We start from the raw sequence: 16,078 nt of genomic DNA on the forward strand, positions 1-16,078 counted from the left end.
GATGCCTTACAGTGTTTAACTGCACTCCTCCATTTAACAAGATGCCCTGCAATTATGTTTTCTGCAACATTTCTGCTTTTAATTCTTCTACAACCAGCTTTAATTTCTTTAGGTTGACTTGCCTGGATAGCACACCAAAAAAAATGTCACAGGCAAATGTATTTCTATAATGTTTTGGAAGAAAGTAATTATTTCCCTGTGATTCTTCATTAAGGTGAAATTCTGCTGAATCTGCTGGAAGTAAATCAAATTTGTCAATTGAATGTGACATGTAACTGAAACTGACATGTTTTAAACTCATCACACTGCCCATCGACCTTATCCCTAAACAATGAGTTCAATCACACACTGCCACAGTGCCAATGGGGTTAACAGTAATGGAAGCGCTGCCTCTGGTGCAGACCCACAGAGGGTGGGGAATTAATTTGCAGCACTCCTGCAGGGTCCAACTGCCCAGTCTGCCTGCTGTTAGCTCCGCAGAGGCTTTAAAGAGCCTGTAAATGGAGCCGACAGTCGTTTTATTTAAAAATACTGCATCCGCGGGGGTCTACACCCAGGAAGGTGGTGCCTATGATCAGCAGCTGCCAAGAGGGGTTACAGACTCTGGGGAAGTAGAGGACTGGCGGAGGGCACCAGAAAATGAGGAGGCCATCCCCCTTTTGGGAAAGGAAAAGCAGAATGATCCACGGGACAGTGTCCACTGCGGTGGACAAGTGAGGGGCTTCGAGGCTGATGCAGCAGGCTGCTGGGGACTTGAGGCGAGGAACCTATGAAGGCTGTGGCCTGCTGGCAACTGCGGTCAAGAGATTCACACATAGCTGAGAACTGCTGGAGACTGGCTCAAGACTGGCTGGAGGGGTACCGTGTATTGGAGCCCAGATGCAAGAGGGCGCTGAGGGGGCAGAAAGGTTCCTGATCATGTTAGAGGTTCAGATCTGGACTGGACTCCATGTGGCTGTGAGAGCGCTGGAGGTGAATCCATGGACACATTGTGACTCTGGCACTCTCTATTGCTTCTCTTTCTCTGACTGTAAGAGATGCTTCAGGCAATTTCCCCCGATGGTGAATCTGTCTGGCTTATGGCAGATGAAAGCAAATTCCATGTAATATCGCATTGTCTTTATTGCATGAAAATAAATTGAATCCTGATTCTTGAAATAAAGCAAATTCAGCATATCCAATAAACCATCTTCCAGTTCCAATCCTGCCGACATGAAATTTGTGCTTCAATGAAAGCCCATATTTTCGAATCCTGAGCTGACCAGCAGACAGTTAAAGAACATCAGCCCTTCTCTGTTCTGACACTCTCAAAGATCAAGGTCGATCCTCCGATAAAGGTTAACATAATCTGATCCCCATATTTCCACAGTGCCCACAACACCGTTTATCATAAGACACATGTAATCATCCTTGCAGCACCTCAGCTCTGTCCGCCACAAGGGTGTAGATCTCCCAATGGCCACCCATTTCAATTCCCCAACCCATTCCCTGACTGGAATGTCTGTTCATGGTCTCATGCACTACCAGACTGAGATCACCCGCAAATTGGAGGAACAACACCTCATCTTCCGGGCACCAGATGGCATTAACATCGACTTCTCTAGTTTGCATTGAACACCTCTCCCCTTCCTTTCCCCCAGTTCTGAGACTCTCTCCCTCTTCCCTTTTCCCTCTGACTCCTTTCACAGAGCCAAAAATCAATTCTCACCTCTCCTCTTATCATATCCAATTAACAAGATAGGTTGGTCTGGACACCTCCCCAGGCCAGTCTTCAGTCTTTATTCTGATGGTTTCCTGTTCTTTGTTAATATTTTGAAGAAGGGATCAGGTCTGAAACGTCTGTAATATATCTTTACCTTCTATGGATGCTGCAAAACCAGCTGAGCTCCTCCAGCTGTGTTTCTTTACTACAATCACAGTGCCTGCAGGCTTTCGTGTTTCACACTCTTTGCATTTAACCGATCCTGAGATACTTCATCAATTACAGTGAATTCTTTATGCTCAGTATTTCCACTGTGCCAGGGGCAAATGCATTGAATCTGTTGGCATTCCAAGAAAAAAGGTAATCATAGCAATTAGGGCAAAGCTTTTGTAGCACCAATGACCCGAGTCTGTAAGGAGTATGGATGTTCACCCAGTGTCTGCATGGGTTTCCTCCAGGTGCACCAGTCTCCTGGAGTTTATTGGAGTATATGGGCAGCATGGGTTTGTGGGCCAGAAGGGTTTGTTACTGTGCTGCATGTATAAAGTACATGGTTAAGTCATTTGCCTGAGTGCAACTGGTACCATGTAACCCAGTATTAACTGTTACATGGCCGGGTGGTTGGCGATTAAACCTGCTCCCCCACGAGGCTTGCCTGGTGCAGGGGGGTGGGGGTGGTGGTGGCTAGGCAGCCTGCAGGATGAAAAAGACTGTCAAAGGTCGGACGAACCCTCTTGCAGGGACAACGAACCGTGAAGCATGGGAAGGGCATCCCTTGCATCGAAGGTTGGTCTGGCCATTCACTACAACAGAACGTCCCCCAGCTGTCTTTGATCTCACCATGCTGCTGGATCTGGGAAAGGATGTCAAGAGGGTGGGTCTGGGCCCTGTGCAACCCCCCTGCTCATCTAAAATCCATTCACATACATGCTGTTCCTTTCTGAGGAGTGGGGTATCCTCGTGTTGCCTGTCAAGGATTGGCCTGTACAGCCACTCCAGGACGCACATCTTCAACCCCACAAATGGACTGAAAGGAACCATCATCATCCTTTGGGATGGATAACCAGAAGAAGATAAATGTAAAAATTGAATTTAAAAAATAATTTCCCAGCTGCACCAGATGGAGCTGATAACTTGATCCAGCAAAGTCTATCAAAAACCCTTTCCCAGAGTACAAACCAATGCCTTTTACATATCAATGTTCATTTTAAAACAGTGCAGAATTTGCTGTACTAAATGCTTGAGTACATTAATTGTGCCATCTGGCCAATGGGAAAGCCTTTATAAGGCGCGAGAATGGGTCTAATAGGATTGGCTTCCTAAGGAAGCCAAGGTAGGACATACGTAGTAAATGGAAGGGCAGAGGAACAAAGGGATCTGGGAATTCAGCTACATAATTCCCTGAGAGTGGCGTCACAGGTAGACAGGGTGGTAAAGAAAGCTTTTGGCATCTTGCCCTTCATAAACCAAAGTATTGAGTAGAGGAGTTGGATTGAAATAGAGGGGTTGTATAAGAAATCAGTGAGGCCAAATTTGGATTAAAGTGTGCAGTTCTGGTCGCTTAACTACAGGAAGGATATCAGTAAGATCGAAAGAATGCAAAGAATATTAACTAGGATGTTGCCTGGACTTCAGGAACTAAGTTACAGAGAAAGATTAAACAGGTTTGGACTTTAATTCCTTGGATCATAGAAGGATGAGGGGAGATTTGATAGAAGTTTACAAAATTATGAGAGGTATAGACAAAGTAAATGCGAGAAGGCTCTTTCCACTTAAATTAGGAGAGATAAGTACAAGAGGACATGGCTTTAGGGCAGTGGTTCTCAACCTTTTTTCTTTCCACCCACATACCACTTTCAGTAATCCCTATGCCATAGGTGCTCTGTAATTAGAAAGGGATTACTGAAGGTGGTATGTCAGTGGGAAGGGAAGGTTGAGAATCACTGCTCTAGACCCAATTGTTACTGAAATATTTTGCTTGAGAAAAATTGTCATTGGCCTATTTCCTTTGGAGTTATGAAACCGTGCACATAATGAGTCAATTAAGGGACAATTAAAACAGTGGTTTTCAACCTTTCTCTTTTCACCAATATATCACCTTAAGCAATCCCTTACTAATCACAGAGCACCACTACTTTAGGATGAAAGAGGAAAGGTTTAGGGGGAACTTTTTCACTCAGAGAATTATGGGAGTGTGGAACGAGCTGCCATCTGACAGTCAGATCTGACAGTAAATGGGAGCAGTCTGGAGGGTTACAGAATGGATGCAGGTCAGTGGGATGAGCAGCATGATGTTTTGGGACAGAATAGAAGGGCCAAATGGCCTGTTTTCTATGCTGTATTGTTCTATGATTTAAATCCCACTCAATGACAGCTGGGGAATTTAAACTCATTTAAATAGTCTGGTTTTGAGTTTGGGGGCAGGGGGTGGTTGTCAAACACAAACCCTGTACATTCTATGAATGTTGAAAAAGATTGTATTGTGAAATGACTTTGAATCTGTAAAAAGTCAAAATAAAATATTCAAAAAAAAGATACAAATTTGGAATTTAAGTCTGCCAGCCCCAGTTAAATGCAGTTAAAAAGAGAACATCTTGGCCTTCTCTCCTGGGCGAAAGATGACACGAGCTCAACTCTCAATTCCTCAGATCCAGAACTATCAAGGATGAAGTATCAATACTGCATGGAACAATACAGCACAGGAGCAGGCCTTCTGCCTCAAACATGATGCCAAATAAAACTCTCTTCTTTCTACCTGCACATGATGCATTTCCTTCTGTGCAACACACACAAGTGCTGGAAAATCTCATCAGGTCATGCAGAATTTATAGTAGTGGCTCCCAACCTTATTTTTTTCCACTAACATACCACTTTAAGTAATCCCTTACGAACCACAGAGTACCTATAGCAGTGGCTTGCAACCTTTTTCTTTCCACTAACATACCACCAAAAGCAATCCCTAACTAATCACAGAGCTCTGATGGCAGAGGGATAAATTAAAGTGGGATGTGAGTGGTAAGAAAAAGGTTGAGAACCTCTGTCCCATAGCAAGGAACAGGACGTAAGCATAAACATATCCCATGCTTCCTGAATCTATCTTGAAGAATTTCAAATCATATCTGCTTCCACATCTACTGTGATGAAGTTTATGAGAGGTTGGTCATGGTCAGAATTAACTCGTACCTCAGAAAAGACCTGGACCCACTGCAATTTGCCAACTATCACAGCAGATGCAATCTCACTGCCTATGCACTCAGCCCTGGATCACCTGGACAACAGCTATATGTACATCAGGCTGCTTTATATTGATTAAGGCTCAGCTTTCAACACCATCATCGCCTCAGTGCTGGTCAGAGAGCATCAGAACCTGAGCCTCTGCACCTCATTCTGGAACTGGGTCCCTGACTTCCTCATTAGAGCACCCAAGTCAGTTCTCAACATCTCCTCCTCAATGACAATCAACAAACCTCAAAGATGTGTGCTGAGCCCTCAAAGATGTGTGCTCTATTCTTTTTATACTTATGACTGTGTGGCAAGGACCACTTCAAATACCATCTACAAATTTGGTGATGCCACCACGGTTGTCAGCAGAATGACAGGAAGCATACAGGAGTGAGATCGATCAGCTAATTGAGTGATGTCACAATCACAACCTTGCACTCAATGTCAGTCACACTGAGGAAATGATTGTGGACTTCAGGAAGGGGAAATTAGGAGAACACAAGCCAGTCCTCATCAAGGGGCTCAGCAGTGGAGAGGGAAAGAACTTCAAATTCTAGGGTGTCAACATCTCTTAAGATCTATCCTGGGGCCATCATGTGGATGCAATCATTAAGAAGGCTCATTATTGGCTCTATTTTTTTGTCAGGAGTTTGAGGAGATTAGGTATGTCACCAAATTTCTGCAGGTGTACCGTGGAGAGCATTCTGACTGGTTCCATCACTGTCTGGTCTACAGGACAGGAAATGGTTACAGAGGATTATAATCATGCCCAACGCCATCATGGACATCAGTCTTCACTCCATATTAAGAGCATCTACAAGAGGCAGTGTCTCAAGAAAGGATCCTCTATCATCAAGGACCCCCACCACCTAGGCCATGCCCCCTTCTCATCAGGAGGTTGAAAATGAACACCCAATGGTAGAAAAACAGCTTCTCCCCCTCCACCATCAGATTTCTGAATGGACAGTAAACCCAAAGACTCTACATCGGTCTTTCACGTTAATTATTTATTTAAAAATACAATATTGACCAAACTGTAATTTACAGCAATTTTGCATCTGCCACATGACAGCTGCTAAAAATCATCAAATTTTGTGACGAATATTCATGACAATAAGCCTAATTCTGATCCACCACTGCTGCTGGCAGCTCACTCCAAGCACCTCTGTAAATTGTTCCTACCTTCTCCTTCAAACCTTCCTCCTTTCACTTTAAACGCATATCCTCTGGCATTTGGCACTTCTACCCTGGTTGGGGGCTTGCCCTATCTATGCCTCTCACAATTTTCTGTGGGGTCACGCTTCAGTCTCTGACACGCCACAGACAACCCACCCAAGTTTGTCCCATCTCTCCTGATAGCTCATACCCTTTCATCCAAGCAACCTCTCTTTTCCAAAGCCTCCACATCCTTCCCACAATGGGGTGTCCAGAATTGCACAGTCTTCCAAGTGCAACTTAATTAGTCATTAAAAAAAATGCCGCCAATTTATGCCTCATTTCTCCCACAATGAATTGTTTAAAACAGAGCCATGGATACTTCTAAAAAGCCTCTCTCATCCTTGAAACAACCTATTTAATGTAAATTTTAAACACTCTTTGACGTGTACCACACTCAAAAAAAACTTAAAACACAATGTTTTTGTGCTTACCCAATGACCAGGAGCTGCAATTGAAAAACCTTCTGCTCTCTTCCTTGCCATGTGTCCAAAGACCCCACTGATTGGTGGCTGACCAGTATCATTGCCTATTCTAGAGGAGGAAACCCATTCTCAAAGCTGACTTTGCCTCTGAGGAAGGGTTCATTGTGCTGTAAGAGAGGGGGAAAAGACAAAGACAGAAGATTATTTATTTGGTGATTTTTATCCTTCTCATTTTTCCAAATATTTGAAACCCAGATTTGAGCTTTCCCTCAGGCTCCAATCAGGTATCTGAATGAAGCACCTAAGCTCCAGTCGGTCTTAGAATTATGCCTCTATTTTTTTGTTTATTAATAAAAAGGAATTTCATTATTCAGAGGATTGTTTCCATCTGGTTGAGGAAATTTGGATTGTCACCAAGGACTCTTGAAAATTTCTACAGGTGTACCACAGACAGAATTCTGGCTCGTTGCATCACTGTCTGGTATGGAGGTGCCAATGCACAGGACAGGAAAAAATACTACAGGCCAGCAACATCATGGCCATCAGTCTCCTCTCCATCGACGACATCTAGAAGAGGCGGTGTCTTAAGACAGCAGCCTCTCTCCTCAACGACCTCCCCCACACCATGCCCTCTTCACTCTGCTATTATTGGGAAGGAGGGACAAGAGTTTGAAGCAGAACAGTCACACAAATCTGCTCTCCGATTTCTGAATGGACAATGAACGACAGACACTGCCTCACTCTATCTCATTTGTGCACTAATTTATTTATTTTAATTGTAATATTTGGACTGTGATGCTGTTGCAAAACAATGAATTTCGTGACATGTTCACAGCAACAAATTCTGATTCTGATCAAACATCAAGAATGGAAGAAAATAAAGCAGGTTTAAAGGGCTGGGTGGGTCTCACCTTCACTCAGTGGTTCCATTAGAAACTTTCGCCTATATTTCGCTCCCTCAGCCATTTTCCAATTTCCATTTTCATGTCCTGGAAGACAGACGCTGGAGATGAACACCAGGAGATTTGAAGGCCTCGGGCGCTGTTTCTCATTCTGCTCTCAGATGGAGGTGGTAACAATCAGGTAAGGTCTACACCCAATGTGGTTCCTCTCCCAGAGAAACACACGCCGAGCAAAGAACAGAATGACGTAAAGTCATCAAAAGTAATATCCAATTTTAATAACTTCTCTAGATCAGGGATCGATAGAGCTCACAATATTAAAGCAATAAAATTATCCGGCACAGAAACAGGCTCCTCAGCCCATCGAGTTGGTGCTGACCATGAAGCACCCATTTACATTAATCCATTTTATCCTCCCCACGTGTATTGTTTCCCCACCTGAAGCTGGGATTTCACCACTCCCTTGCTGCACAATAAATATTGCTGTGCCTTGTTACTTTCAGTTCCATGAAGATCAATGGAACCCAATATATGGAGAAAGGTTTAATAATATTAGAGGTACGTGCTCCCTGCGTCTGAGTGGGTTTTCTCCTGGGGCTCCAGCTTCCTTCCACCATTCAAAATGTACCAGGGATGTAGGTTAATGGGGTGTAAATTGGATGGCACTGATTCATGGGCCAAAACAGCCTGTTATTGTGCTGTGTTTAAATTTAGAAAAATAAAATGGAATCTGTCGGCTCTGAATCAGTCAATTTTTGATCCACTTTTCCAGTGTCAATGGATCCCATGGGATCTAACGAACTAGCACACTTTGAAGGATCTCTTCAAGAACTTCATCAACGTCTAGGCAGACAACATTTACCACATTGCCCTCAACAATATGCTGAGTTACTGCTTTGAAATCAAACTAATGCGACAGGATTTCTCCTGAGCACAGACATGCTGGCCATCCTTAATCCATCCCTGCCTTTCCAAATCAAGCTATAGTCTGTCGCTTAGAAGGCTTCCAATTGTTTCCCTACCACTGATGTTAGCCTCATTGGCCTGGAGTTACCAGTCTCCACTTCTTGAAATAAATTACACATTACCTCTCCTCAATTCACTTTGGTTTTCTGCACTTGGAGCTCACAACAATCTCCATCAGCGATCCCTTCTTTGTAATCTCATTAGGCCCTATTTTACGTGCTCCAAGACAGCTCACGTACCCTGCTTCATTTGCTAACATGCTCCAAAATATCACCATCCCTCTCCCTGAAATCTCCATCCATCACTACTTTCCCCTCAGTGAATATAGACCTTGTCAACGTGTTTCTACTTAGTGACTATTGACCTCGTCCACATCTTTCTCCTTTGTGAATATAGAACATAAGACAGAAGAGCCAAAATAGGCTATTCAGCCCATCGAGTGTGCCCTGATATTTAATCATGAGCTGATCCATTTTCCCACTCAGCCCAACTGCCTGGCCTTCTCCCCAAAGCCATGACTAATCAAGAACCTATCAAACTCTGCCATTGACTTGGCCTCCACAACCGCTTCTGGCAACAAATTCCATAGATTCACTACCCTCTGGCTGAAGAGGTTTCTCTTCAACTCTGTTCTCAGCAGATGCCCTTCAATCTTGAAGCCACGCCCTCTTGTACTAGACTATTCTACATTTGGTCCATTCATGCCTTTCAACATTCAAAATGTTTCAATGAGATCCCCCCTCATTCTTCGAAATTCCAACGAGTACAGGCCAAGAAATGTTCCTCAGAGGATAACCTTTCTCCTCGTAGAGCTTCCCAACACTTCCTGGTTCCATGCATCCCTTGCATCCCAAAGTGGGCCGACGATATCCTTTGTTACCCTTTTCCTGTGAATATACTGAAACAACACCTTTGGATTCTTCTTGACCTTGTCTACCAAGATTATATCATAGCCTCTTTTTTTTAACCTTCCAAACTTATTTTTTTTAAGTAACATTTCACGTCAAGCTAATTGTCATCTGATTGCACAAGTACAACCCGATGAAACAGCATTCTCCTGTTCTTGGTGCAAAACACGCAGACACACAACCAGACATAACACATTCAGACAGACAATACATATGCAGGACAAGTATTCATGTATGTAAATAAATATTGCTTTGTGGATGTGTGTTTGTGGATGTGTCTTTGGACACATCATGTGAGAAGATACATTAGAACATTTAGTTACACTGCAAAGCTGGAAGGAAAAAGAATCAGAGGCCGACAAGAGAATGAAATTGAGAGATGGATTAACATGGTTGTTAGAAACAGGGGAGACAACAACAACTACAATTCAGAGGGTCAGTGACCGTAATGGATGGAGGGAGATCCGAATGGCAAGGCAACTGAACCAATGTGAGATTCTCGGAGGGTCAATGTGAGCAGTTCCTTTGGTCGTTCAGCATTCTCACTGCCCGTGGGAAGAAACTGTTTCTCAGCCTGGCGGTGTCTGATACTCCTCTATCTCTTCCCCGATGGGACCAGCTGAAAGATGCTGTGCGTGGGGTGGAATGATTTTACGTTCCCAGTAGATACAGGTGGATCACGTTGAAGGGGGTGGGGGGGAGGGGGAGACTCCACTGATTCTCTCTGCTGCTCTTATTGCCTCTCCTCCTACACTTTCTATCTTCCTCAAGGGATCCCTCTTTTTAATTGTCCAAACCTTCAAGTGATTCCTTACCCCAGCACCCACCACCCCTGCCACTTCAATGTTCCTGGGTCCCTAATCTTGCCATTTTTCCCTCTTCTACTTGCTGACAGTGAACCCTCAATGGATTCCTTTCAGAGGTAGGAAGAACACAATGAAATTAATGAAGCATCCGCTTGATGATCACTGTAAAGAAGGTGATCTGATGGGGCTTGCTGCAGTTTGCTTCTATGACACTATGACAACAACTGCATAGATAACTTGTAAAAGGTCTCCAGTGTCTTGGATATGTAGTCTTTACATTTGTTTTTGAACCATGAAAAATAACAGAATCAGAATTTATTGTCATGAACATGTCATGAAATTTGTTGTTTTGCGGCAGCGTGACATTGCAAACGTTTCTATAAACCAGCTTATAAAATAAAAACAAATAGTGCAAAAGAAAAGAAAAATTCAAAGTGAGGCAGTGTCTTTGGTTCATTGATGATTCAGGAATCTGATGGCGGTAGGGAAAAAGCTGTCCTTGTGCTACTGAGGGCTTGTCTTCAGGATCCTATACCTCTTTTCCGATCGTAGCAGAGTGAAGAGGGCATGGCCTGGTGTGATGGGGGTCCTCGGGGATAAAAGGCTCCTTTTTTAAGACACCGTCTCTTGTAGATGTCCTCAATGAAATGAAGGCTGGTGCCCGTGATGTCGCAGGCCGAGTTAACAATCCTCTGGAGTTTTGTTTGGCCTGAACATTGGAAACAGACAGTGATGCAACCAGGCAGAATGCTCTCTATGGTACACCTGTAGATGATTTTGAGAGTCTTTGGAAACATGCTGAATTTCCTCAAATTTCTCACAAAGTATAGCCACTGGCAAGCCTTCTTCGTGATCGCATCAACACAGAGACTCCAGAACAGATTTCTGGAGATGTCGACACCCAGGTATTTGAAGTTCTTGGCCCTCTCCATTGCTGACCCCTCGATGTGGACTGAGTCATGTTCCCCTGACTTCCTCCTGCACAATCATTTCCTTTATTTTGCTGGCATTGAGTACAAGGTTGTTGTGATGACACCACTCAATGACCTGATCACTCTCCCTCCTGTACACTTCCTCATTGCCGTCTGTGATTTTGCCAACAACCATGGTTCCATTGGCAAATTTGTAGATAGCATTTGGATTGTGCTTAGCCACACAGTCATGGTGTAGAGCAGGTAGAGCAGTTGGCTTTGCACACATCCTTGGGGTGCACCTATGTTGGTCGTCAGTGAGGAGGAGACGTCGTTTCCAATTCATATTGACTGTAGTCTTCAAATGAGACAATCAAGGATCCAGTTGCAAAGGGGCGTGCAGAGAGTTGGGAGATTGTTGACCAGCACTGAGGGAATAAAGGTGTTGAAGGCTGAGCTGTCGTCAATGAAGAGCAGCCATATGTATGAGGTGCTGTTTTCATAGACAACACCTTCTCTGTTTTTAAAAATATTTCTGCTTCGCAGAGATGACAGCTGACTGATAAATGAAGGCAAATATACTGAGGTGCTCCTCCTCGGAATCAAAGCAGATTTTCAACTCGTGAACTGAAGATTTTGCTAATGTCTCGCATCTAATTCCAGAGAGGAGCAGCTTTCCACCAGTGCCTTTAGACTCCTTCATCTTCCTCCAACAATCAAGGTCCTGGCTGCACTCAATCCATCAGGAGAAGAAAACACACAATGCTCCCACCTTACTGTCAACTAGAGGATTCAGACACTCAACAAATGTTTCAATATCTGTGCATGTCAGTCTGACGTTAACCAGTCAGAGAAAATGAACTGCACTAAAAAAATTAAGATGATAAATGGAACAATAGTTTGGTTAAATGCCTCGCAAGCTGTAAAGCTTTCACCATTTTATCCATTCATTAGCTTGTTCATTCATACATGCATGATACTCAGTTTTATCATATTAAATGTCTCTTTCAGCACCAGCTGTTGACAGATTATAATGGAACTGTACAAAAAGTATGAAATAAATGTTTGAAGTCCAGGAGTTAAAGCATGCAATCACTAAGAAGGTTCGCAAGTGGGTATACAGCCATACCTCAACATGCTCGATCAAGTAATGTTCAATCGCAGATACGTCCGAGGTCACCATAAGGGCTTATTATTATTATTATCTGTGTATATATATTTTTATAGGTACTGTACAGTATTTACATTATAATAGCTAAGGTATTTAGGGGTGCATATGTGCAATATAGAGATTTAGGTCAAGATGTATGTGTCTCCTGGTATCTTATGTTGAACTGTATATTTCACTGATCATGAATGACTTACGCCCAAATCGATTTGCATCCCCATTTCTAGAACGTAACCTGGACGCAAGTCGAGGCATGGCTGTACTTTGTGAAAAACTTGAGGAGACCCAGTGTATCACCAAAGACTCTCGAAAACGACTACACGTGTGCCATGATATGGAGGTGCCAATGCTCAGGACAAGAAAAAACTCCAGAGTGTGGTTCACCCAGCCTGTGACATCATGGGCGCCAGACTTCATTCCATTGACAAGAAAGGAGCCTCTTTCCTCAAGGACTCCCACGACCCAGTCCAAACCCTCTTCACTCTGCTACCATCAGGAAAAGGATATAAAGGCCTGAAGACGAGCACTCAATGGCACAAGGACGGCTTCTTCCCCTCCGTCATCAGATTCCTGATCGAACAATGAAGCACAGACACTGCCTCACTTTGCCTTTATTTTGGTGCACGTTTTTTATTTATTGTGTAAGGTGGTTTATAGAAATGTTTGCACTGTGACGCTGCTGTAAAACAACAAATTTCATGACTTCTTCATGACAATAATTTCTGATTCTGGAACTGTGCCAGACATTTTACCTCTAAACTTAAAACTGTATTGATAAACAACAATAAAAGCCAGAGCATTCTTATCTTTGCATTTTTAATATGCCTGATGGGTCATTCAGATCATATTATGCGTTTGAACTGCAGTGATTATATTTCATCCAAAAAGATGGTCCTCTTTAATGTGTGTTTTTCCAACAATTATAGAAACATGGGCTTTGGGGAATTGTAATGCCAACTTTTGCTTACTGAGAATGAACAGAGCAGAGCTAAATGCGCTAAACGTCTGCCACAAGGGGAATATTACTGAATTTATGATGCTCATAAATACCAAGTTATTGAAAAGATGCAGTTCCTCACTTGACTTTTAATCAAGGAAATACAAAGCAAACAACACTTGCTACTTTATTTATCACCATCCTTAACAACTGCTGGCGAAGTCTCTGCCTAACATTGCGTCAGGAGTCGCCATCACCTCCATGTCAGAGGTCAGATGTGGGGAGGGAAAAGGTCAATGGATTCAAAGAGCAATGAGCTGGGCACAGGCCAAACACAGGAAGGATCTTTATTAAAGAACATGTAAGGGGATCACAACAGGGATAACACACACTAGTAATCTCAATCACATAGCACAGTATAATCAACCACATTGGACTCCAACTACTGATACTATACAAGCACAGTATAGGTAGTCCTCAACTTGCGGCCGTGTTCTGTTCTGACCGACCAGTCGTATGTCAAAATGTATCCATTTTACCATTTGTCAAATACAACATGCCAGCCACCAAGGCCAGCTCTCGCAAAAGGTTGGCCACCCCTGCCATAGGCACTATTTTCCATAGATAAGCCCCTACTTTCACCCCAAAAGCATAATTTATATATTTTTAAAAATTTTGGTCATATATATGGATGGTCGTAAATCACACAGGTTGCAAGTTGGGGACTACCTGAAAAACCTGGTCACATCGGTGACACCTGTTAGTACTAACACAGGAACAGCAATGGAAGATTTGCCAGACAGTGGGAAATTCAAGATAATAGTTTTTATTAATCTATTAATCACATAACAGTTCTCACTTAACTATAAACTTACTTAACTCTAAGCTTAAACCCCACTATGCGCGAATGTAATTGTATAAGTGTGTGGGTATATAAAAGTCCAAACTATTTCAGAAATGATTACGAAACATCAGGTTCTTTTAAATTGTTAACACTGATTCAGTCCTTAGACAGTTCAAACTCACAAATCTTGTTGAGCTACTTTCCCAGGAAGAGATTTCTTCTTAAACTCTCACACTGGTGATCTTCAACTCCCTCTTAGCTTCTTAAGAGTTCTACAGTTTCTTTCTACGATGAGGCTGCACGCTTTATTTTCAAGAGGAGTCGAGAAGTGGTCTCCCTTTCGAAATCCACTTAATTTTACTGTCCCCTTTTGTTAGGAGTCATATAACAGCACCTATTCTGGTTATTGTAATTCAACCCTTTTCTAATATTGGTGTGTCCTACAGGGACTCTCCTTCTCCTATTCTGGCTACTGTACAACCCCTTGCTTCATAAGGGTCTAACACCGGTGTTTCAGCTACTGTGATGTAGTCCAGATCAGTATCTCTGTCTCTTTCTGGAGATTACTCTTTTGCTCCTGTGTGTGCCACAAAGTCTCAACTTCTCAACTCCTGCAGTCTTCAAAATGTCTGAATTTGACAATATATTTCTCCACATCACGTGACATTTACATTAGCAATGAGGTCAGTTCTAATTCTTTGAAATTATGTGACTATTTAATGGAATCTTTGATATTAGCAGCAATTTCTTGGAAATCATGTGATCTTCATACCTTTGGCTTGTAGATGTCATGACTCCGAAAGATGACATCACTTCTGAATGTATTGTATGGGTGTGTGTCTGTAACCCTGTTCCAAACCCACTACATTACTTAAGACATATTTATAAGAAATATAGCTTATCCTTAACCTAGTATTAATATTAACACAGATCCATTACAGACTTAACATTACAGACGCTAGCAACATCGGACTTAACACTACCAATACGAACAACCAAAGATTACAATGCACTACCTAATGTGGGCATGACTCCAATGCCATCTAACAGCACTAATCCCTGTGTAGTGCACACCTTACTAACGACTCCTCCAGTAATGCAAATGAAGAGGTCATGTGACCTCCACAATCTACACACCACCGCTTTCAGATAAACGTAGAGCCGATATTTTGACTACTTGGAATAACAGATGGAAGATGTCCTGTGGCAATGTTCAGACAGTGGAAGTCCACCTGTTATCCCTGCATTCAACAATACTGAGAGAGATTTATTGCTATTATTTGCTCTTCATGGGCCTGTGATCCGCTCTGGTTGCTCAAACTTTCCATTAATGGGGACAGCACCTCTTCATCTCTCACCTCTGCATTGAAGGGACATACTCTTTAACCAAGAATTTGTGGTGAAATAGAGGTTGGAAATTTCTCAACTAATTAACTGCATTTAATGAGCTTCAACTGAAAACTCCTTAATTATTCATTTAAATTATTGACTGGTTATTGAATTTCTGAGTTGTCGACTCCTTCAGCACAGAAAAAGACCTTTGGTCCATTGAGTACATGCCATAAGAACATAAAAACAACAGAAATAGGACCAGGAGAAGGTCTTTCACCCTGACGAGCTTGCTGCCCCACTCACGGCTGAACTGCCCATGGACTCAGCTCCATTTTCCTGCCCTTAACCCTCAAAGATCTATCTGGGTCTCCATTACATTACAAACGCTAATTCTTTCTTTGGCTTGGCTTCGCGGACGAAGATTTATGGAGGGGGTAAAAAGTCCACGTCAGCTGCAGGCACGTTTGTGGCTGACAAGTCCGATGCGGGACAGGCAGACACGGTTGCAGCGGTTGCAGGGGAAAATTGGTTGGTTGGGGTTGGGTGTTGGGTTTTTCCTCCTTTGCCTTTTGTCAGTGAGGTGGGCTCTGCGGTCTTCTTCAAAGGAGGTTGCTGCCCGCCAAACTGTGAGGTGCCAAGATGCACGGTTTGAGGCGTTATCAGCCCACTGGCGGTGGTCAATGTGGCAGGCACCAAGAGATTTCTTTAGGCAGTCCTTGTACCTTTTCTTTGGTGCACCT

Source organism: Narcine bancroftii, chromosome 6, assembly GCF_036971445.1.
Source record: "Narcine bancroftii isolate sNarBan1 chromosome 6, sNarBan1.hap1, whole genome shotgun sequence".
Lineage (NCBI taxonomy): Eukaryota > Metazoa > Chordata > Chondrichthyes > Torpediniformes > Narcinidae > Narcine > Narcine bancroftii.